The sequence below is a fragment of the Dasypus novemcinctus genome, chromosome 28 (genome assembly GCF_030445035.2).
Source record: "Dasypus novemcinctus isolate mDasNov1 chromosome 28, mDasNov1.1.hap2, whole genome shotgun sequence".
NCBI classification, from domain to species: Eukaryota; Metazoa; Chordata; class Mammalia; order Cingulata; family Dasypodidae; genus Dasypus; species Dasypus novemcinctus.
The window spans coordinates 8,589,022-8,614,935 of NC_080700.1; positions in this window are offsets into that span (position 1 = coordinate 8,589,022).

Below are 25,914 nucleotides of genomic sequence, written 5' to 3' on the forward strand. Positions count from 1 at the left end.
GTCATTGTGCTTTACATATTTCTAAATTTCCTGAAAATTCAAATATGTACTAAATATGTAAAAAGTATGTATTTTATTTATGTAATACATACATATTATTGTTTTTACCAATATTGCTGTGGCAGTTTGATATTATTGATGAATTTCAAAAAGAAATATAGATTATATTTGTAAACTTGTCTGTTCCTTTGGGTGTGATATCATTTGATGGTATTAAATTTAGAGTTTTCACTTTTAATGGATTAAATTAAGGTACGATCTTTGATTCTACCGCATCAAAAGGACATTGAGTCCCTTCCCTTGGTGTTCGAAAATACACAGAGAAAATGACAAGGCAGAGGAGATAGCTGAGTTTTGATGCTGGAGCATCAAGGAGAAAGTAAAGTCATTCACCTGATAGCTTACATTTGGCCTTTTGGAGAAAGCAGTGCAGCTGAGCATGGAAAGAAATGAGCCCTGGAAAGAAAGACCAGCCTTATGCCAGCCTATGGCTGAAACTAAAGGAAGCTGGGACTTAGAGACTGAAGAGGAAGAGGAAGGCTGAACATTTACAGACCCCAGCAGACATCTTGCTTCAACATATGGCAACAGACTTTGGTGGGGAAGTAACATGCCTTTATGGCCTTGTGAATGTAAGCTTCTACCCCATATAAATACCCTTTATAAAACTGACAGATTTCTGGTACTTTACATCAGCAACCCTTGGCTGACTAATTGCATTGTATTATTATAAATATATATATGTATGTGTATATATATATATATGTATATTCATCCACACATCTTTTAATTCATCCAATTATCTTTATTTTATATCTTAAAATATTTGCTTTTCAAGTAAATTGCAAACATCAGCACGGTTCAACCATAAACGATTGTTGATGCACTTACTTACCTGCAATTATTTTGGTGTTTCTTTGGTTTTAAACATAACTTACAAACAGTTAAATATAGTATATAGTATTCAAATATTTTGACAATCATAAGCACTCCTATAGCCCCACCCTTAACAAGATAGAGCACATTTTCATCACCTGAGATATATCTCTTTGACCTTCCTTTTGAATTCTTAAATCACACTCTATCAAAAGACAAGTTCTGTTTCTGTTGTTATCGTTGTTTAATTCATTCATGTATTTTCTGTCTATAAACCAATTCCTTGATGGTGATTTTTTTCAACCCACTCTGGAAAATGATGGGAGTGGAAGACAGTTTGGTAGTTCCTCACAAAATTTAGAATTACCATATTAGCAAGCAATCCCACTTCTGGGGATATACCCCAAAGAATTGAAAGCAGGTTCTTGAATAAATACTTCCAAGCTCTTGTTCAAAGCAGCATTATCCACAATTGCCAAAAGAGGGAAGAAACGTGTCTATCTGTTGAAGAAAGTGTATACAAGATTTGGTATATGCATTCAAATGAATATTATTCAGATAAATAATGAATAAAGTAATGAAGCATTCAATAAATGGATAAAACTTGAAGATACCAAGTTGGGTGAAATACAGACACAAGAAGCACAGGAGGATACATACTGTGTGATTTTTCCTGATATGAAGTAATTAGAACAAGCATCTCATAGTGTCAGAATATAGAATATGGTTTACGTGGTGATGAAATTGTGATTGAGTATAAAGTAAGGCTTAAATTGTAGAGTTCCTATTTCAAATGATGGAAAATTTCTTGTAGTGGAGTTAGGGGATGATACCCTAACCCTATGTATATAAGTAACTCAAATTCAGTGCCCAGAGGAGAAGGGGTTACCCTGAGGCCTGGACTCAATTTGAGGGTGCCACACCTCTCTGTCAATGATGCCTAAGCTCTGCCCAAACCTAGATGTTCCAGTACTGGTCCATCCAGGGAGCCTTGGATGGAAAAATAATCTTTTTGACATTAAACTCCATTTGTTCCTGATCCCAAAGCAAAAGTGTCTGCACCATGTTGGCCAGAGTGAATGGCACTGCTGCTGTTCCTCTGCCCCTCCTGGATGGGTCAATGGGACTGCAGAATTTTACCTGAACAATTTACCACTCTTCTGAGGTCCCTCTGTTGTGAAGGGGGTGGGCAATGTTCTATAGTACAGATAGAATTTAATGGGTAAGTGGAGAAAGAAGTTACATTTTTAGACTTTTAGACACTGGTGTACAGATGACTAATATCCCTGCACTGTTGCTACCAACATGATAGGCAAACAGATAATCTTATAAGATTTTGCAAGGCAGCAGTAAGCCTGTCTCCTTTCAGAGCCTCTGTATTCCATTTTCCTCAAATTTTTACTTTGTTTTCTTCACAGATTACTGGTATAATGAATTAAGTAATCCTTCAATTTACTTACTTGTGTTTTGCAGTAGCTATTCTGCTATTTTGTGTTTCTATATTGCCAATGTTTTTGGCAATTGTGTGGTTAAAATTATATCTCAATTTTCATATCAGACTCATTAACTTCAGGTCACAACAGCACAGAATATAACAACTCATGCATGAAGATACAAAACATTTTCTTCACCAATATTGTCTTGCCAATCTGAGGACAGTTGGATTATCTTCTCTCAGATGCTCCCTTCCAACAAGCTATCAATGTTGTGAAATCAACTATCACACCCAACAATCTATATATGTGTACTGCTATGTGGTTAGATAGAAAAAAACTAGCAGCTAAGCTGTGGTTCATCTTTCTACCTTGAGAACACAGATAGGAGAAATAGTTAAATCAGACCTTTGTTGTACTTTTTCTAATGAGATGTCCTGCTGGTATTTTTCATGTGAAGGAGATTTGGTCTATGAAATGTGTTTAGGAGGAGATAATTTGCTTTCTTAAGTTTTCTTTGTTGTAAAAGCTTAAAATTAACAAGTTCATAGAACTGATTTTCTGAAATATGTCAAAGCATACTGTGAAATTTTTCTAGTAGAAAATGAGGTATTTTCTGTCCCATATGGGTCATTTCCTTAGCCAAATAACTGCTTTTGTACAAGGTAATGCCTGTCAGTTATGTTTTGGAGAACTCCTTTTTATAATCAGAGGAATTTTATATACTAAAGTAGTAAGCAATGCCTACGGGAATTGCAACCATAGTCATAGGCTTAATTTTTTGTTTCCACCTTGAGTCACTTGTGTCCTCAGAGCTACTAATAAAATTCATACTGGATAAGATTTCTGATTCTTATGAGTCCAAATTGGTTCTTAGTGGGGAAGTTTAGCAAGTTAGAAGCACAATAACCACATTTATAAACCATGGATTCAAGGCACTAAATGACACTTTAGTGACAATTAACTACTTCTGTCCCAGACTAGTTGGATGAAGGAAAACACTGTTGTTTGGTGGAGATGCCTAAATGTTCACCCTCACTAAACAATAATCATACTTCTAACTTGGGTTCCACATGATTTTTTAGTGTGTGGAAATAAAAAACCTATTACTGATACTTGGTGCACAACATGTTAGAAAGAGCATCATTTAAATGCTGTTGAGTAAATGTTGAAATGGAACTCCTATAATTTCAAATTTCCTTCATTTTCTGCTGAAGTTCATCATCAAGCAAGATAATGTTTGTGAAGAACTCATGAAGGGAATGAAACAAAAGTTGCATGATTAAACATTTTTATCATTCCAGTGGACTGCTTAGAGAAAAAGGGGTCAAACATCAAGGTTATATCATTACTTTGGTTCTGGAAGGTTAATTTGAAATTTACCTTGAAGATGTACAATCCATGAAAAGATTTAAATTAGTAAAGAAGCAACTTAAATTGAATTAGGAAACTGGACAAAACTAAGTAAAGAAACAATGAGCAGAAAGAAGAGGGAATGTGTCTTGTTTGCTTAATAAATGACCAATCATAGGGCCAGAAAAAGCCATGGCCAAACCACGAATTGTGATAACAATTGAATCTATAACTCCTAATTGTTTTTTGTAACTAAAATTGTGGTGAGGAACTGAATTAACTTTAGGGATAGTTGTTTTGTAAATCCACAGCAGTTAAGTAAACATCCATTGTTATAGGATAAAGCCGAAATTTAAAAATTACTATCCTAAAATCCATTTAATTAATTACTGTGTTCTCTGAATTCCATTTTCATTGCCATTATAAATTTTTTGGATTTTTTTTTAAAAGAGGTGACATATCATTACCAAATTTGTTGTATTTTTTTTTCTTTGTATGAAATTTCAGATATCTCATTTTTAAAAATTTATGTAGCCTATTATCTATATATTCTTTGAAACATTTATATAATTGAAGTATCTTTTTAAAAAATTAAAAAGGACTCAGAGGGGATCTCTTTTCACAAGACTTCCATGCTACTTTATTGGAATTGTAATAGGTGCTGGGGTTTAAGATATATTTAGGGGATTTGAATCTCTGGACTGATAATATGACACCCAGGCCAAGAGCCTCAACAGACTTCAGCTCCTACACTTTGATTTATTGGACTTACCCCACTCAGCTAACATGGAGTTGAAGAAGGTCAACCACCACACCATGGAGCCTAGAGTGTCTACAACTGAAAGCAGGAGGAGTGCATCCAGTATCCATAATCTAAGCCCCGACTTGACATAGATGTTCAATGGACACAACTAATCCAATGTCCACAGAGAAAATGTGGAATGGGTGTGGGTAGGGTAGCCATGGTGGCTGCTGGGTTTGGGGAATGGGAGGAAGAGATGAGATGTGGAGCCGGTTTCGGGACGTCGAGTTGTCCTGGGTGGTGCTTCACGGACAATTACGGGACATTGTAGATCCCCCCAAGGCCCACTGGATGGAACGTGGGAGAGTGTGGGCTATGATGTGGATCATTGATTATGGGGTGCAGTGATGCTCAGAGATGTTCTTACCAGGTGCAATGGATGTGTCACGATGATGGGAGCAAGTGTTGCTGTGGGGGGAGTGGGGGGTGGGGGTGGTGGGGTTAAATGGGACCTCATATTTTTTGAATGTAATTTTAAAAAATAAATAAATAATTAAAAAAATAAAAAAATAAAAAGGAAAACCAGAAGAAAAGACACAAACAAAAAATTTTACTTAGCCTCATGGTGAACTACAAATCTAGGATATTCTGAGCTGTTTGAAATTTCTTGTAACTCTGGAAATAAATGAGTTTATTTCTTCAATGACCCTTTCCTTCTGAGGAAAAATGTGGCAGTTAAATTGATTCTATTCCCAGGGTATTTACTTAAGTCAAGGAGGATCACGTTAAAATAGGAAGGAATCTTAGCCAATCATCCATAATTCTTAGTCTGGAACAAGATTGTAGGTAAGATCATGTACTGCAGCTGAATGAATCTGGATAAGATCAAACATTCTTTGTTCTGAACACATTTTGTGACCTACTCTTCTTTGCGATCCTAGTCAGATGTCTTCACTTCTATAAGTGTTAATTTTATCATTTTAAAGTGGGGATGATAGGTTTGCATAGAAGAGAAGTAAAATATATCCATCCACTCTGAGTTAAGAACATTTTCTTCAGACCTTGAGGAACATGTGGAAAAGCCTAATTACCATCAGGGTGTGTTGTAATGCTGCAGTCCAGGAGCATACAAGTCTAGATAAGATGAGTCACAGTCATAAAGGAAATTTGGTGGGAAGTTGGCACAGTCCAGTACATTCTACTTCACCACCTGTTTGGAAACAGAGATAGGGAAAATTATACCATACTTATGCATCCAGAATTTTATTCCAAATGTTATTAATTTTTCATTATTTAACAACACAGTAACACTTTCCAGGCATTCTCTTTATCTTGTTTAAGTTATTTTGTACTACCTCTTTCCTTTTATTTCCCATTGTGACCACTTATTCCATGCCATCTTTTAAAAATTCATTGCTCCATTTTTAGAATAATATCTATGAGTCACGACTCTTTTATCTGCCACAAAGATATCTTTCTTTTAAAAAAACCAATTAATTTTGAGGAAATGGAGGCTAGCTTATGTTATACCCCTGAGCGTACAAAAGCTGCCTTGCTCTCAAGGTAGACATGTGAAAGTTAAAACTCTGAGCACATCACTGAGATGCCTCAATTCTCCTATCCCACTTAGGATGACCACTGTCACAAACATTTGTTAAAGTGTTCTACCTTTACAGCGCTCAGGCTACTGAGGTTCTACTTAGTTGCCAGTGGTATCCTTGTTGAAATATCATTCCTTTCCATTTTTACCATTAAAATAATACCCAGTTTTCAAAGAATAAGCATTTCCTTTGCCACATATTTCTATCAAACTACACTGATGCCCTCAGTACGCCTGAAGCACTTATTGCCTATTCTAATCTTTTGCAGTCATGTTACATGGTTTTTATAATTTTAAACAATATTTTAAAGAATGTAAATAAAATATTATTTTCTTTGAATAACTAACATGCCAATGTAGGACATATATTGGGGGGAAAGGACTGAGACATTAAATAAAATTTTGTATTGGGCATATAATTGCTGATAATTTGTTTTGATTTGCTGAATTCTTCAAAAAGAGTTCAGACATAGAAGAGAAGAAAAACAAAATAATTTGGGGGAACACTGATTTTAAAGATAAAATTCAAAAATTTGCTGTTAAAGCAGAAAAAACTCTATGAATGATTTGATGGAAAACTAGATATTTTAAGGCAGTGTTTTCCAAATTCAAAATGTCTCAGATTTTCCTAGAGACATAAGTAAAATACTTGGGACTAAGCATCACTCAAGAATTTCTCTTTCTCTCTGGGTTGGGAATGGAGAAATTTCATTTCTAAAAACTCCCCAAGTGATACTGATGCTATTGCTCATGGTACCACATTTAAGAACCACTGTTCTAGGGAATTGGCAGCAAAGTTGAGACAATCCTAAGAAAGAAAAAACATATATTTGTTACAAAATCTCAAGGAGAGTTCTTAGAGCACGAGCAAATTTCACTTGAATAACACAGTCATTTACAAACATTATTTTGGTTTTCTGTTTGCTATTCTTCTAACTTCATGATGTAAATTCAGTCAGTTTATGAGGGCAATTTAATGGAAGGTAGAAGGAATCACATACCCTTTCAGAATGTATGAAGTATATGGTGGGAGAATTGGAATGATGCCCAAATGAAGGTATTTTATAGGAAAATGCTTTTATGATTTTAAAAACTTTGCCTGATCTTGCTACAAATATTGACCCTGAAGAGCTAAATTCTCCTTATTTTTTAAAGCTCTTTCTTGTCACTCACTACATTACATTTTAGTTGTTTTATGATTATATCTAATGATTAATAGTTGAATAAAATTTTTCAGTATTTCTTTAGTAGGGCCTACAAAGTTATAAATAACCAACACCAATATTTTTCTGAATTTAGATATGATGAAATGGATGTTGGCATTCTAACTGCAGAAGCCAGAGAAAAAATGAGAAAACAAATCCTCATATACAAAGTTTATATCACAAACAAGAAAAATAAATTTAGCTTAAAAAATATATTTCAGATAACTGCTGCAGATTCATTGAGAATTTTACTATACTGTAGTATAGTAAAATCTGAAATACTGGCAAAATCATCATTCTACTTGATATAGCTTCATAATGGGATCCTGCATATGCTACCACCACTTAAGACTATGACAATTAAATGGGCTTTACTAAATAGCATCAACATGCTTTTCCAATGGATAGTAGTGCACTACAACTTTAAGTAGGATGGATCCACTTTTTCTCCAAGATAAGAGGGAGGGGATAAAATAAGTGTAAAGAAAACAGATTGGTGGAGAACTATAGGGAAAATGGACTGTTCTAAAGACATGTTGATAACAGGATGTCTCACTGAGAATGAAGGCAGTAAGGAGAGTGGTGAAGGCTAAGGTCAGTGAGAGGTACATTGGGGGAATATAAATAAGACTAAACAGGAAAGAATCCAAGAGTTTATTACCTTAGGTGTATAAATATTAGATTTGGCTAGAAACCTCTCCTAACTCTCTAATGGCAACAGCAACAATACTGAAGAATTCACTGAGAATGTTGTATATTCTAAGCCAAATGAAATGCTTGTGAAAATTTTTTTGCACAGTTCAAATAGTTTAGTACTGTTTTGAAGTGATTACCAAAATTGAGGTCTTTTTTTCAAACAAAATATAACACAGCAAAAGGAAAAAGATGATCTCATATATTTCTGTTGTGTATGCCCCTAGTAAATTTCCTAAAGAATTTATCTAAGTTGTCAAAGAAGAAAACAAAAAAACAAAACAAAAAAACAAAACAATAAAAAGACTGGGGGATACGCTGGGAGAAAAGACTAGGAGATAATGCAATGTTAGCAATCAGGACATTAAAAAAATAAAAAATAAAAAAAAAATGAAAATAAAAACAAAACAAAAGAAAAAAGAAAAAATGCAAACGTTGAGGGCTAGGACCTTCAAGGACCTCAGATGGACCTCAGGACATGATGGATTCAGGGATGGAAAGTCTGATATATTGAAGACTCAAGAGGTGTGAGTCTCTGGGGTGTGGGCCACCAGAGTTTAGGGGACTCAGACCTGGCAACTTCAAATCTGGTTAACAGGGAGCCTGGGAGCACCACAGTGCAACACAGCCTTCAGGGATCCCCACAGCTGGGTGCCATCCCTATGGGTGAGGTCACATCTGCAAACTCTATCTCCCCGCTCACTCACTGGGGTCTATTCACTCACTGGGGTCTATTGTGGATGTATCACCAATTCGGCTTCAGGACACCTCCAACTCTGTAAGCCCCCAGAATGGCCACCTGGGGGTGCCTCTATACTGCAGCCAATTTAATGACGCAGATCAGTAGCCAGGCCTGGGGGTGGGGCTCCAGCCAGAAAGGCTGATAACAGAGTCCTAAACCAAAATTCCCACACTTCACAAAATATTCCCCTAATCGGCTTCCAGATGTCTCCCACCCTGCCAGACCCTGTAACAGCCTCCTGATGACATCTCTTTATTGCTAGCAATTTAAGTCTGCTGCAGATCGGCAGCTGGGCTTGGGGGGGGCGGGGCTCTAGGCAGAAGCGCTATTATTTGTGTCCACAATAAAAAATTCCCCACTTCACAATAAAACTCCTGTTTGTCTCCCCAAATTGGTCTGCAAAGGCCTCCTGTCCTGTTAACCCCCCAATAGCCCACTCAGGGCTTATGAATTCCCCAGTACCACAGAGCCTCCAGAGATCGCCACAGCAACACCAGTGCCATGGCTCCACCCACCCCAGGAGGGAGTGTCCCGTGCGCAGCTCCCACCTCCATGTAATAGAGTCTCAATTATATCTTATAGATGAATTTTCTCTGTTACCTTCCCACCAAATCGATGTGAAGACACCTCCTGCTCTGCAAAAATCCCAGAACAGCCTGGTCCCAAAGAACCTCCAACACTGCCCAGTCACTTCTTTGCAGGAGAGATTGTCGGGTATGCTCACTCAGCCACCATCTTGCCCCACCCCCTGCTTCCTGTTATTGTAGATGATGTTATAGTTTTGATAGCAAACAGCTGATTGTTAGTTTCTAAATAAATATGATGTGGAATCTTGGGTTGAGGCTCTCAATTTCAGAAGCTGTAAGTCCCCTGGTCCCATCTTTATTTCCTCTCTTATGTCTTTATGTCACTTTATTTCTTCAGTTCTGTGTCATCTTCCCTTTGTGAAGACCTATTGCTGAGCTGGTCTCAGCACAATGCACTCTTGAAAAAACAGTGGGTTAAAAAAGAAATTGCAAGAAAAAGTAAAAATCTCAAGATGAATGAAAAAGTGAACACTGCATAGTTAAACACAGCAAACAGTGCTGTCAGTGAAATTTATAGCCCTCAATGCATGCATAAAAGAAGAAAGAGGTAAAAATTACTCTTGGGAAATATATAAGACCAGTTGAAGACCAACAGCACACCTCTTGGAACTAGAAAAAGAACAGTAAACTATTCTCAAAGCAAACAAGAGGAAAGAAATCATGAGGATTAGAGTAGAAAAAATAAAATTGAGAACAAAAGAAAATTATAGAATAAAAAAAGTTGGTACTTCAAGAAGATCAACAAAATTGACAAACCCTTAGCTAGACTGACAAAAACATATAGAAGATGCAAATAAATAAAACCAGAAATGAGAAATGAACATTAATACTGACCCTAGAAACACATGACCACCCTACACTGATGTTAGAAAAAATAAAAGACTCGACAAACCAATCACAAGTAAAGAGATTGAAAGAGTCATGAAAATTTCCTAAGTGTGGTGGCATGTTGGGTAATGGGAGAAGTGTGGGGATGGTTGCCCCTGTAACATGCATCTAAGGCACATGAATATGTTCAAATATTCATGGGGCATTGGCATTTTGGATGGAATTCCATGCAGTAAAAGAGAATATTGACTTTCCATCCTGGCAAATCACGCTACATTCCCTAATAGAGCTGCAAGTATCCTCTGAGTACAAAGGCAATGTGAAGGAAACAGACCCTCATGCAAGGCCCTTGAAAATGATGTTTGTACTTATGAATGTTTCCTTATGAAATTGAAACTTAGACTTACATTATATATTTCCTAAGAATAATTATCTCATGAAAATTTCCTCGTTGCTCAAATGTGGCCTCTCTCTAAGCCAAACTCGCCATATAAACTCATTACCTTCCCCCCAGATCGGGATATGACTCCCAGGAATGAGCCTTCCTGGCATGGAGGGATTATTACCAAGCAACAACTAGCAATGCATCTAAAAAAAAGACCTTGACCAAAAGGGGGAAATATTAAAGAAAAATATATTTTTATGGTTAAAAGATTTGAAAGTGAGTTGGGATGTCACTTCAGAAGCTAAACTTATATACATCTCTGCAGGATCTCATTGACTGCCACAGTAAACACTGCTTCAAACAACAGGGCTTCTGAGGACTCTAGAGACATACTGACACTATAAGCAGTGCAGACAAGCTCAGGATTTTGGCATCCTGTCTGTAGGCTAAACTTTGAAATTTATGCTCCCCAGTGTAACAGAGTTAGACTCATTTATAGTTTCCCTACTCATACTAATGGTTTTTCTGTCTCATTTATTTGAAAGTATAATAATTAGCATTATACTTGTTAAATATATCTTAGTGACTTAAATCTTTGATCTATTCATTTGCAGCCACTACTTTCCACTTGATTGGACTAGCCTAGGACACCTAACAAAAGATGATGATTGAAAACAAACAGCCTGAGGAACAGAAAGTGTCTGCAACTGCAAGAAAAATAGCTCCATCCAGCTGTCCCATTGAATCTAAGCTCCCTCTCACTGGGAAACAGAATGGGCATCATTGTCCCAAAATTCTCAAAATTAGGGAATGAACAATGGGCTAAAGTAGATTTATTATTCTATTATTAGCTTATTATTATTTCAACAATGGAATAACTTTTATCATTGATATAAAGGCAATAGACACCAGAGGTTCTGATGGGAGGGAGAAGGAAGAAGATGTGTAATATGGGGGCATTTTCAGGATATTGGAATTGTCCTGCATGACATCGTGATGTACTATAAGAAAATTATTAAGAATTGTGAATTCATAAGCTTTGTAATAAATAGAGTCTGTTGTTTTAGCCTAAAACTGTGAATGATTTAACTTGTCCATTGTCCTTTGGAATGTTGTAATGCTGCTATGCAGGCAACCCTCTCACCTAGTAACAAAAAATAAATAAATAAATAAATAAAATGAAGGATTCAAAGGAACAAGTTACCAGTTTTGGCAATTGCATGTATCCCCTGTAAAAGTAAAAGTTGAAAACCTTCATGTTCCTATTCAGTGTACCATGAATAGAATAGAACAAAGACCCTTCAAGAAACCACATCTCCTGTGGAGGGCTGGCTACCATCCTCCTGCTGGATGGATTTGGTTACTTTTGATGAGGTCATTCCTCAAGAGTTGCAAGACTCATTGGATTTCTGAGACTTAGACTCTTTTAAAAAGGATGGTCTCCAAACTGCCAGTCAGTGACTTACCTATTAGGGGGCATTCTGCCTTGGGCCATTTTTCCAATCAGGACACTGATTAGCTGCAAAGAGGTTCTGCAGCCATGTGAGAGATGAGATGTTGAGTTTTCCCCTGATTTGTGAGTGGTTGTATATACTTTCATCCTTTCCTATGTCTTTAATTGATTACTTTTTGTGATTTCTCAAATGTTATAATCATTTGAAATAACCAGAATCTCATTTGATTTCATAAAATTGCCTCTATAGCATTGAGAGTTTCTCCCTCTTCCTTAGCAGAACATATTGCAATGATGGATACAAGCCATTATATATTTTTCATAAACTACAAAAGTGTGTGGAACCCAGCTTAAATATAATTTAAACTATAGCCCAAGGCTAATAGAAATACTTAAATGTTTTTTCATCAGTTGCAACAAATGTAGCATACTAAAAAAAGAAGTTAATGTGGGAAAGTGTGGAAAGGGAAGTTTGTGGAGCATAGGCAAATATTCTATTTTTTTTGTTAAAATTTATTTAATCTAACCATCCTTTAAAAATAAAAAAATCATTAATTAATTATTTTCTCAGAAATGAATTGCCTAGGATGAGATGGCTTCACTAGTGAATTGTCCCAAACTCTTTCTTTGAAACCAATATCACCCAAATGCCAGATAAAGATGTTACAAAAAAGAAAATTATGGACCTATTTCTCTAATAATATAAAAGCAAAAATCCTCAGCAAAACACTTGCCAATCAAGCCAAACAAACGTTTAAAGAATTGTATGTCATGCTCAAGTGGTTTTTATCCCAGGTATGCAAGTATGTTTCAACCTAAAAAATTCATTGTAATATATCAGACGCTGCTTTCCAACAAGTTACCCATGCTGTGAAATCATCAATGATAACCATCAATCTGCACCTGTTCACCGCTATGTGTAGCTAGAGGGGAAAAGGTTAGCAGCTCTGCTGTGGTTCAACTTTCCTACAGTTGGAACACAGCCAGGAGAAATATTCAAATCAGAGCTTTGTTGAACTTTTTCTAATGAGATCTCCAGCTGGTATTTTTCATGTAGAAGGAGGCCTAGTCCAAAAAAATGTGTTTAGGAGGATATAATTTCCTTCCTTAAATTTCATATGTTGTAAAATCTTGACATTAACAAGTATTAATACATAGAACTGGTTTTCTGAAATATGCCAAAGCAGTCTATGCAGTTATTCTAGCAAAAAAAAAAAGAATTATTTCCTTAGCCAGATGGCTACTTTTGTATAAGGAAATGCCTGTCAGTTATAATTTGGAGAACTCCATTTTAAAATCAAATCCACTTTATATAATAAAGTGGTAAACAAGGCCTAAGGGATCTGCAACCACAGTCATAGACTTAATTCTTTGTTTCCACCTTTAGTTGCTTATGTCCTCAGAACGACTAATAAAATTCATACTGGCTAAGTTTTCTGATTCTTATGATTTCAAATTGGTTTTTAGAGGGGAAGTTTAGCAAGTTAGAAGCGCAATGACCACATTTATAAACTATGGATTCAAGCCACTAAATGACACTTTAGTGAAAATTCATCTCTCCTGTCCCTGACCAGGTCGATGAGGGAAAATACTGGTGTTTGGTGGAGATGGCTAAACATCCACCCCCAGTAATCAGTAAAAATTCCTTTAAATTATGGCCCACATCTTTTGTGTGTGTGTGGAAATAAAAAATGTGTGACTGAGACCTAGGGCACATGTTAGAAAGACCATCATTTAATTTGCTTTGAATGAATATAGAATTGGAGCTCCTATAAAAATATTTGCTTCAATTCTGCTGAAGTTCATCATCAAGCAAGTTAATGTTTGAGAAACACTCATGAAGGGGATTAAAAAGAAGTTTCATGGTTATGTAGTTTTATCATTTCAGTGGACTGCTTAAAGAAGGATTCAAACATCAGGGTTAATAACATTACTTTGGTACTGGAAGGTTAACAATTTGAAATTTACCTTGAATATATAAAATCCATTGAAAGATTTAAATTTGTAAGGAGGCAATTTAAATTGAATTAGACAATTGGACAAAATCAAGGAAAAAAGAAATGATGATCAGAATGAAGAGAAAGTTTTTCTTGCTTATTGATAGATAACCAATCATATGGCCAGAGAAAGCCATGTCAAAACCATGAAATGCTTAATACAATTAAGTCTATAACCCTAAGTTGTTTTGTGAAGCTAAACTTTTAATGAGAAATTGATTTAATTTTATGCATAATTGTTTTTTAAATCCACAACAGTAAAGGAAACATCCATTTTTATAAGGAAAACCTGCAATTTAAAAATTACCAGAGGAGGTGGGGAAAGATGGCATCTGAGTGAGTGCACCTCATAATCTCTCCTGCAAAGAAGTGGCTGAGTAGGGTTGGAGTCCTACTGGACCAGGCTGTTTTGGTTGCTTGCAGGGCAGGAGGTGTCTGGATGTCGATTTGGTGAGACAGTGGCAGAAGAGAATCTCGCAAGAGGTAGAATTTTGGGACCCTTCCCCCTAGGGCTGTTGGCCCAGCCATGGCGATCCCTGAAAACTTTGTTGTGTTGATATATTCCCAAACCTTGAGAGGGCTGTATCAGGGGCTTGCAGGGGAGGATGTGTCTGGATGTCAATTTGGTGAGAAAGTGACAGAAGAGGTCCTTGTGAGAGGTGGAATTTTGGGTTTCTGACATGGAGGTCAGAGGATGTGGACAAGACCACTTCCCCTAGGGCTGGTGGCCTGGCTGCAGCAATCCCTGAAAACTTTGTTGTGTTGCAGTGTTCCCAAACCCAGTGTTAACAGGATACATTGATCCCAGGTCTGTATCACCTAAACCCTGGTAACCCATGCTCCAGAGACTCACACACCTTGAGTCTGCAATATCACGGACTTCCCATTCCTGAATACACTGTGCACTGAAGTCCATCTGAGGTCCTTGATTAACCTAGCCCTCCATATTTTGTGTTTTTTTTTTCTCCTTGAGCTTGGAGGAGTATACCAGATGACTTGGGGAGACTCTGGGAAGAAAGGAGAGGCAAAACTGCTGAGAAAGCCCAATTTACCTAAACATTCTGTGATAGGAAACTTGGTCTGGGAGAAAGAGGAGTCAGAAAATCAATTAGACCTTCCCTAGCACACCTAAGGGGGAGGAGCTATAGGACATGCTATCCAAGCTTTGAATAGCATATTTGGGGTTTCTGGTGAGGTGTAGGTGCTCTCATGCTGGAAATAAAGAGTCATAGTCTTCTGTGTTGAGTTGGTTCAACAAGGACCTACTTGAATCACTTGCTGGACTTTTCAGGCAGCTTTCCTGCTGCCCTGGGAGAGAGATAAGTGAGGAAGGGAGAAAGGGGGAAGGTCAGATCCCTAAACATTTTGTTTAACTGCAAAGAGGATTCCTACCTTGAAAAGTTGGTTCTATTCTTTTTTTTTTTGGTCATGGTTGCTAATGTTCCATTGTCTCCTGGCCTTTTCTCCCATTTTATCCATCAAAGTCCTTTTTCATTGATTTAGTTTTTTTCTCTTTTTATTTTTCTTGCTTGTCCCTCCCCCCTTAATTTTGCCACCCTTTTTCTCTTCTCTTTTTTATTTCTCTCTTTTTCTTCTTTTTGATTTCATTTTCTTTATATGATAGATGCTGCAGAGAATGCTTCACATTTGCTGTTTCCCCATCCTCCATTTCTTCTTTTCCATGTGTATTGATTTTGGTCACCTACACTATCCCCTTTCCCCTACATCTTTCTATCCTCCAATATCTACTGTTTATCTTACATTCAACCTCCCTTACTTGGGCCCCCAAATTGTCTGACTTTTTATTTCTAATACAAATTCTGTATTCTGTCTTTTATCTACTCTTGATATTATTGTGTTTTGTTTCTCTTTCCCTCTCTCATGAAAAAACTGATCTTTTAATTCATACCATTTGCCTCCCCATATTCAGTTGACTGCTTCATTACAGGTACTCGACTTACTGCTATAAATCTACACAACTTACATGAGTCTAATATCCATTCTCCTACATCTCACATTGTTGCTCTGTCAATATTTATTATCAATACTACTTTATATATTTTCTTTTCTTACTCGTTTTGCTTTCCCTTGCCCTAATATTTTCTTTCAAAGTGAACTTAGCCAGCAACAAGAAAATAGAGTAAGAAGAACAAAGTGACAAAGAGAAGACATAACATTTATGCACGAACAACAACTAATTAATCCCCAAGACTAGACAAAGAAGCTAAGGAACTAATTAAACCTAAGATAAAATGATGACTAGACAGCAACAAAAACTACAAACCAAACCAATAATCAGGAAAACATGCCTGAATCCAATGAACAAACTAAAAACCAGGAAGGGGAGCAGAACATCAGACAAGTAATTAAAGATCTCAAAACAGATATTAGAGACCAACTTAATGAACTAGAGGAAGAGATAAACAATATGAAGAAAACACTTGGAGAGAATATGGAAGAAATTGCATACATATGCAAAAAGATAAAAGACACAATGGTGATGAACACCACAGTTCAAGAAATAAAAAATACACTCTCAGGAAATAGCAGCAGATTGGAAGAGGAAGAGGAGAGAATTAGAAACATGGAAGACAGTATATAGGAAATCAAATAATAGTAGAACTGATTGATAAAAATAGAAAAAATCCAGCTGGGACTTAGGGACCTGAATGACAATGCAAAACACACAAACATACATATTATAGGCATCCCAGAAGGAGAAGAGAAGGGAAAGGGGACAGAAGGGGTGTTGGAGGGAAAAATGACTGAAAACTTCCCAAATCAACTGAGGGAGATGGATGTACATGTCCAGGAAGCACAACGTGCCCCAAACAACATAAATCCCAACAGGCCGACCCCAAGATATATACTTGTCAAATTATCCAAAGCTCAAGACAAAGAGAAAATTCTAAAAGCAGCAAGAGAAAAGAGAATCATCACATACAAGGGAGGCTCCATAAGATTGAGTGCTGATTTCTCATCTGAAACCATGGAGGCAAGAAGGCAGTGGAATGATATAGTCAAGGTACAAAAAGAAAAAAAAAATTCCAAACAAGAATAATCTACTGAGCTAAGCTGGGATTCAAAAATGATGGAGAGTTCAAAATATTCACAGGTAAACAGAAGTTAAATGAGTATGCCAACAAGAACCCTGCCCTTCAAGAAATAATAAAGGGAGGTCTGCAGGAAGAAAGAAAAAAACAGGACAGGCAGAGTTGGAGGAGAATGTAAGAGCATCAAAAAAGACAAAAAGAGAAGGAAAAAACAAACAAAATATGACAAACAGAAGTCCAATCAAAATATGGCTAACATCAATAATTCCTTGAAAGTAATAACAATGAATGTCAATCAATTAAACTCACGTGTCAAAAGATTCAGACTGGAAGATTGGATAAGGAAATATGACCCATCTTATGCTGTATACATGAAACACATCTTAGATCCAGGGATTCTAGGAGGTTGAAAGTGAATGACTGGAAAACAACCTTAGAAGCAAACAATAATCAAAAAAAGGTAGCAGTAGCTATATAAATATTAGACAAAATAGACTTTAAATGCAAAACAATTGTGAGAGACAAAGATGGCTATTACATATTAGTGAAAGGGACAATCTTTCAAGAAGAATAAACAATCATAAATATTTATGCTCCTAACAAGGGCGCCTCCAAATACATGAGGCAAACACTGGAAAAACTAAATGAAAAAATGGGTGACTCTACAATTATAGTGGGGGACTTTAATACACTACTATCAACTTTGGACAGAACATCTCAAAAGAGAATCAATGAAGAAACAAAAACTTTGAACAGTATATTAGAGGAGCTGGACCTAATAGACATATACAATCATTATACCCAAATACAGCAGAATATACATTTTTCTCAAGTGCACATGGATCATTCTCCAAAATAGGCCATATGCTAGGCCACAAAGAAAGGCTCAATGAATTCAGAAAGATCGAAATCATAAAAAATAACATCTCTGACCACAGTGGATTGAAGCTGGAAATCTGTAAGGGCCAGAGGGCCAGATTTCACACCAATATGGAAATTAAACAACACACTCTTATAAAAACAGTGGGTCAAAGACGAAATCTCAAAATAAATTAATAACTGCCTTGAAACTAATGAAAATGATTACACAACACACCAAAACTTATGGGACGCAGCAAAAGTAGTACTGAGAGGGAAATTTATAGCCATAAATTCATAGATCAAAAAAGAAGAAAGAGCAAAAATTGAAGAACTAACTGCACTTTTGGAGGAATTAGTAAAGAAACAACAAAGTAACCCCACAGGAAGAAGAAAGAAAGAATAAAGATAAGAGTAGAGCTAAATAAAATAGAAAATAAGACAGCATTTATTAAGATAAACAAAACCAAGAGCAAGTTCTTTGAGATCAATAAAATTGACAGACTCTTAGCAAGACTAACAAAGAAAAAAAGAGAGAAGATGCAAATATGCAAATTAAGTAATGAGAAAGGAGATATCACCACTGACCTCACAGAAATAAAGACTATCATAAGAGGTTACTTAGAAAAACTATATTCCAACCAGAATGTCAATTCAGAGGAAATGGATAAATTCCTAGAAACACATAAGTAGCCTCTATTGATGAAAGGAGAAATTGATGCTCTCAACAAACCAATCACAAGTAAAGAGATAGAATCAGTTTTTAAAAACCTCCCAACTAAGAAGATCCCTGAACCAGATGGCTTCACAGTTGAATTCTACAAACCATCCCAGAAAGAACTAACGCCAATCCTGCTGAAACTCTTCCAAAAAATCGAAACAGTAGGAACATTAAATAATGCATTCTATGATGCCAACATTATCCTAGTACCAAAGCCAAACAAAGACACCACAAGAAAGGAAAATTACAGACCAATTTTTCTAATGAACCTAGACACAAATATCCTCAACAAAAAATTTGCTAACTGCATTAAAAAACACAATAAAAGAATTATACAGTATGACCAAGTGTGATTCATTCCAGGTATGCAAAGATGGTTCAACAAAAGAAAATCAATCAATGCAATACAACATACAAACAGATTGAAAGAAAAAAATCACATGATTATATCTATAGATGCAGAAAAAGCATTTGACAAGGTACAGCACCCTTTCCTGATAAAAACACTGCAAAAGATTGGAATACAAGGAAATTTTCTGAACATGATAAAGAATATATATGAAAAACCCACAGCCAACATTGTTTACAATGGTGAAATTGTAAAAATCTTTCCCTCTGAGATCAGGAACAAGGATGCCCACTATCAACTCTTCCATTTAACATTGTCTTAGAAGTACTTGCTCAAGCACTGAGGCAAGAACTAGATACAAAAGGCATTCAAATTGGAAAGGAAGAAGTCAAAATTTCATTATTTGTAGATGACATGATCCAATACATAGAAAACCCTGAGAGGTCTTCAACAAAGCTTCTAGAACTCATAAATGACTTTAGTAAAGTTGCATGTTATAAGATCAATGCACGAATATCAGTACCATTTCTGTGCACCAATAATGAGCAAGCTCAGGAGGAAACTAAGAAACAAATACCATTTACAATAGTAAATGAAGAGGAAGCAAGATGGTGGCTGAGTGAACTTGCCTTGCGGTCTCTCCTGGGAAGAGGCGGCTGGGCGCCACTGGAGGTTCTCCAAGGCCGGGCTTTTTTGGGATTTTTGCAGGGCAGGAAGTGTCTGGACATCAATTTGGTGGAAAGGTAATGGAGAGGATTGGTCTATAAGATATAATTTGGGATCTATTGCACAGAGGTGAGACCTGCACACGGGTTGCTCCCTCTTTGGGGGTGGGTGGAGCCACGGTACCGGTGCGGAGGCTCCACTTTTTGGTGGCTCTGCAGTGCTGGGGAGTTCGCAAGTCCTGGGCGGGCTGTTAGGGGGTTGATGGGATGGGACACCTTTGCGTATTGATTTGGGGAGACAGACAGTGTTTTGTTGTGAATCAGGGGAATTTTTTATTGTGGACACAAACAATAGCACTTCCACCTGGAGCCCCGCCCCCACAAGCCTGGCTGCCGATCTGCAATGGAATTAGATTGCTGGCAATAAAGAGATGTAATTGGGAGGTCATTACAGGGTGCAGCGAGGGAGGGGGACACGTCTGGAAGCCGAGTGAGGAATATTTTGTGAAGCTTGGGAATTCCAGTTTTGGAATCTGTTTTCAGCATTTCCAACTAGAGCCCAACCCACAGGCCAGGCTTCGGATCTGCATCATTAAATTGGCTGCAGTGTAGAGGCGCCCTCACGTGGCCGTTTTTTGGGAACACAGGGTGGGAGCTGTCCAAAAGCTGAATTGACGATATATCCACACAAATAAACCCTAGTGAGTAAGTGAATTGCAGGGTTCAGACATAGAGTTTGCGGATCTGACTTCCCCCATAGGGCTCACACCCAGCAGCAGGGATCCCTGAGGGCTGTGTTACACTGCAGGGCTCCTAGACTTCCTGTTGACTAGATTTGAGATTGCTGGGTCTGAATCCCCTAAACTCTGGTGGCCCACAACCCAGATTCTCACACCTCTTGAGCCTTCAATATCTCAGACTTTATACCCCTGAATCCATCACACCTGAGGTCCATCTGAGGTACCTGAATGCCCTAGACTTCAACGTTTGCATTTTTTCTTTATTGTTTCATTTTGTTTTGTTTTTATTTTCATTTTATCTTATATTTTTACTTTTTTTAATGTCCTGATTGCTAATATTGCATTATCCCCTAGTCTTTTCTCCCAGCGTATCCCCCAAAGTCTTTTATTTATTCAGTTGTTTAGGTTTTTTTTTTCTTTCTTGTTGTTGCTGTAGTTGATGTTGCAATTGTGTTCGTGTATTTCTGTTTTTTTCTTTCCCCTACCTGTTCCCCACCCTTTGTCCACCCCCTTTTTCTCTCTTCCTTTCTTCACTTCTTTCTTTTTTTTCATTTCTTTTTCTGTTTCTCTCTCCCTCTTGTCCCTCCTTTTCTACTTATTTTATTTTAACTCAATTATACAATAGGTGCGGCAGGGAACACCTCACATTTGCTGGGTTTTCTCATCCTCCACTGTCTCATTTCTGTGTGAACTGATTTAGGCTACCTACACTATCCCCTTACCCCTACATCTTGATATCCGCCATCATCTACTGTCTCTCCTATATTCACCTCCCACCTCCCTTTCTTTGATCCACAAAGTGTCTAACTCTTAATTTCTAATACCTTTGTTTTGTTTTCTGTCTGGTATCCACTCTTGAAACTATTACCTTTCTTTTCTCTTTCCCTCTCTCATGAAAACAATAGCTTTTTAGCTCATACCATATTCCTCCCATATTCAGTCATCTACCTCATAATAGGTACTCTACATACTGCTATAACTCTACACAATTTACATGAATCTAACCTCCACCCTCCCAGATGTCATATTCTTGCTTTGTTAACATATATCACTAATAATACTTTACACTTTTTCCTTGCTTACACAATTGCCTTTCCCCAGCACTAATACTTTCCTTTAAAGTGAACTTAACCAGCAACAAGAAATTAGAAAAAGAAAAACAAACACTTACGCAAAAACAACAGCTAATTAATCTCCAAGAGTAGACAAAGATGCTAAGAAACTGATTAAACCCATCAAGATAATATGATGACCAGACAGCAACAAAAATCTACAAACCAAACCAGTAATCAGGAAAACATGGCTGAATCCAATCAACAAACCAAAAATCAGGAAGGGGAGCAGAACTTTGCACAAGCAATGAAAGATCTCAGAACATTTATCACCGATAAATTTGATGAAGTAAGGAAAGAGGTTAACAATATGAAGACAACACTTGGAGGGGAAATTGCAGACATGCACAACAAGATAACAGATGTGATGGGAATGAACACCACAGTCCAAGAAATCAAAAATACATTTGCAGCAAATATCAGCAGACAAGAAGAGGCAGAGCAGAGAATTAGTGATGTGGAAGATAGTACATCAGAAATCAAACAGATAGTAGAAGGGGTTGAAAAAAAGATAGAAAAAATCCAGCTAGGACTTAGGGACCTGAATGACAATGCAAAATGCTCAAACATACATATTATAGGCATTGCAGAAGGAGAAGAGAAGGGAAAGGGGTCAGAAGGAGTGTTGCAGGAAATAGTGGCTGAAAACTTCCCAAATCTACTGAAAGAGACAGATGTACATATCCAAGAAGCACAGCGCACTCCACTAGTCATAAACCCCAACAGGCCCATCCCAAGACATATACTTGTCAAATTATCCAATGATCAAGACAAAGAGAAAATACTAAAAGCAGCAAGAGAAAAGAAAACCATCACATACAAGGGAAGCTCCATAAGATTAAGTGTGATTTCTCATCTGAAACCATGGAGGCAAGAAGGCAGTGGTATGATATAGTCAAGGTACTAAAAGAAAAAAATTTCCAACCAAGAATACTCTATCCAGCTAAACTAGCATTCAAACTGATGGACAGTTCAAAATATTCACAGATAAATTGAAACTGAAAGAGTATACCAACAAGAAACCTCCCCTTCAAGAAATTCTGAAGGGAGTTCAGCAGGAAGAAAGGAAAAAACAGGAGAGGCAGAGTTGGAGGAGAGTGTAAAAGCAACAAAAAAAGACAAAAATAGAAGGGAAAAAAATACAAACAAAATATGACAAACACAAATCCAATCAAAATATGGCTAACACAAATAATTCCTTGAAAGTAATAACACTGAATGTCAACAGATTAAACTCACCTATCAAAAGATACAGACTGGGACATTGGATAAGGAAATAAGACCTATCCGTATGCTATCTACAGGAGATACATCTTAGACCCAGAGACGCATGGAGATTGAAAGTGAATGGCGGAAAGCAATCATACAAGCAAACAATAACCAAAAAAAGGCAGGAGTAGCTATATTAATATCAGACAAAATAGACTTTAAATGTGAAACAATTGTGAGAGACAAAGAAGGACACTACATTTTAGTGAAAGGGAAAATCTGTCAAGAAGATCAAACAATCATAAATATTTATGCTCCTAACAAGGGTGCCTCTAAGTACGTGAGGCAAACACTGGAAAAAATTAGTGAAACAATAGATGCATCTACAATTATAGTGGGGGATTTTAATACACCACTATCCACCTTGGACAGAACATCTCAAAAGAGAATCACTAAAGAAACAAAACATTTGAACAATATATTAGAGGAGCTGGATCTAATAGACATATATAGATCATTACACCCAAACACAGCAGGATATACATTTTTCGCAAGTGCACATGGATCATTCTCCAAGATAGACCATATGTTAGGCCACAAAGAAAGGCTCAATGAATTCAGAAAGATGGAAATCATACAAAACAATATCTCTGACCACAGTGGAGTCAAGCTGGAAATTTGCAAGGGACAGAGGCCCAGGTTTCACACCACGATTTGGAAATTCAACAGCACACTCTTAGAAAAACAGTGGGTCAAAGAGGAAATCTCAAAAGAAATCAATGACTACCTTGAAACAAGTGATAATGATAGCACAACATACCAAAATTTATGGGATGCAGCAAAAGTAGTACTGAGAGGGAAATTTATAGCCATAAGTTCATATATCAAAAAAGAAGAGCAAAAATTGAAGAACTAACTGCACATTTGAAGGAATTAGAAAAACAACAACAAAGTAACCCAACAGGAAGAAGAAGGAAGGAAATAACGAAGATAAGAGCAGAACTAAATGAAATAGAAAATAAGAAAGCACTTGAAAAGATTAACAAGACCAAGAGCTGGTTTTTTGAGAAGATCAACAAAATTGACAAATCTTTAGCGAGACTAACAAAGAAAAAAAGAGAGAAGATGCAAATACACAAAATAAGAAATGAGAAAGGCGATATCACCACTGACCCCACAGAAATAAAGACTATCATAAGAGGATATTTTGAAAAAGTATATTCCAACAAAAATGACAATCTAGAGGAAATGGACAAATTCCTAGAAACACATAAGCAGCCCATATTGACGAAAGAAGAAATTGATGATCTTAACAAACCAATCACAAGCAGAGAGATAGAATTGGTTATCAAAAATCTCCCAACTAAGAAGAGCCCAGGGCCAGATGGCTTCACAGGTGAATTCTACAAAACATTCCAGAAAGAACTGACACCAATCCTGCTGAAACTATTCCAAAACATTGAAACGGAAAGAACATTACCCAACTCCTTCTATGATGCCAACATTACCCTAGTACCAAAGCCAAACAAAGACATCACAAGAAAGGAAAATTACAGACCAATTTCTGTAATGAACCTAGACGCAAAAATACTTAACAAAATGCTTGCTAATCATATTCAACAACACATTAAACGTATTATACACCACGACCAAGTGGGATTCATCCCAGGTATGCAAGGATGGTTCAACATAAGAAAATCAATCAACGTAATACACCATATAAACAGATTGAAGGAAAAAAATCACATGATTATATCTATTGATGCAGAAAAAGCATTTGACAAAATACAGCACCCTTTCTTGATAAAAACACTCCAAAAGATTGGAATACAAGGAACTTTTTTGAACATGATAAAGAGTATATACGAAAAACCTAAAGCCAACATTGTTTACAATGGAGAAATCCTAAAATCCTTCCCTCTAAACTCAGGAACAAGACAAGGATGCCCATTGTCTCTGCTCCTATTTAACATTGTCTTAGAAGTACTTGCTCGAGCACTGAGGCAAGAACCAGATATAAAAGGCATTTAAATTGGAAAGGAAGAAGTCAAAATTTCATTATTTTCAGATGACATGATCCTATACATAGAAAACCATGAGAGATCTACAACAAAGCTTCTAAGACTCATAAATGAGTTTAGTAAAGTCACAGGATATAAGATCAATGCGCAAAAATCAGTAGCATTTCTGTACAGCAGTAATGAGCAAGTTCAGTAGGAAATCAAGAAACAAATACCATTCACAATAGTAAATAAAAAAATCAAATACTTAGGAATAAATTTAACTAAAGAGGTAAAAAACTTATACACCAAGAACTATACAAGACTGTTCAAGGAAATCAAAGAAGACCTAAATAAATGGAAGAATATTCCTTGTTCATGGATAGGAAGACTGAATATTATTAAGATGTCTATCCTACCAAAACTGATGTACACATTCAATGCAATCCCAATAAAAATCAACACAGCCTTCTTTAAGGAACTAGAAAAACTAACTATGATTTTTATTTGGAAAGGAAAGACACCCCGAATAGTCAAAGACATATTGAAAAAGAAAAACGAAATTGGAGGAATCACACTTCCTGACTTCAAAACATATTATAAAGCTACAGTAGTGAAAACAGCATGGTATTGGCATAAGGAGAGACACACAGATCAATGGAATTGAATTGAAAGCTCTGATATAGAACCAGGCCACCAAACCCTCTCAACTGGGAGAGAGTGGCCTATTCAACAAATGGTGCCTGGAGAACTGGATAGCCATATGTAGAAGAATGAAAGAGGAATACCATATCACACCTTATAGAAAGATCAACTCAAGATGGATCAAAGACCTAAATATAAGAGCCAAGACCATAAAAACCTTGGAAAGGAGTGTAGGGAAACATCTACAGGACCTTGTAATAGGAAATGGATTCATGAATATCACATCAAAAGCACGAGCAGCAAAAGAACTAATAGATAAATGGGACTTCCTCAAAATTAAAGCCTTCTGAACCTCAAAGGAGTTTGTCAAGAAAGTATAAAGGGAGCCCACACAGTGGGAGAAAATATTTGGCAACCATATATCTGATAAGAAACTTATAACTTGCATATATAAAGAACTCCTATATCTTGAAAATAAAAAGATAAACAACCCATTTAAAAAATGGGAAAAAGACTTAAACAGACACTTCTCCAGAGAAGAAATACAAATGGCTAAAAAGCACATGAAAAAATGCTCCAAATCTCTAGCTCTCAGGGAAATGCAAATCAAAACTGCAAAGAGATAGCATCTTACAGACATAAGATTGGCAGCTATGAAAAAACAGAAG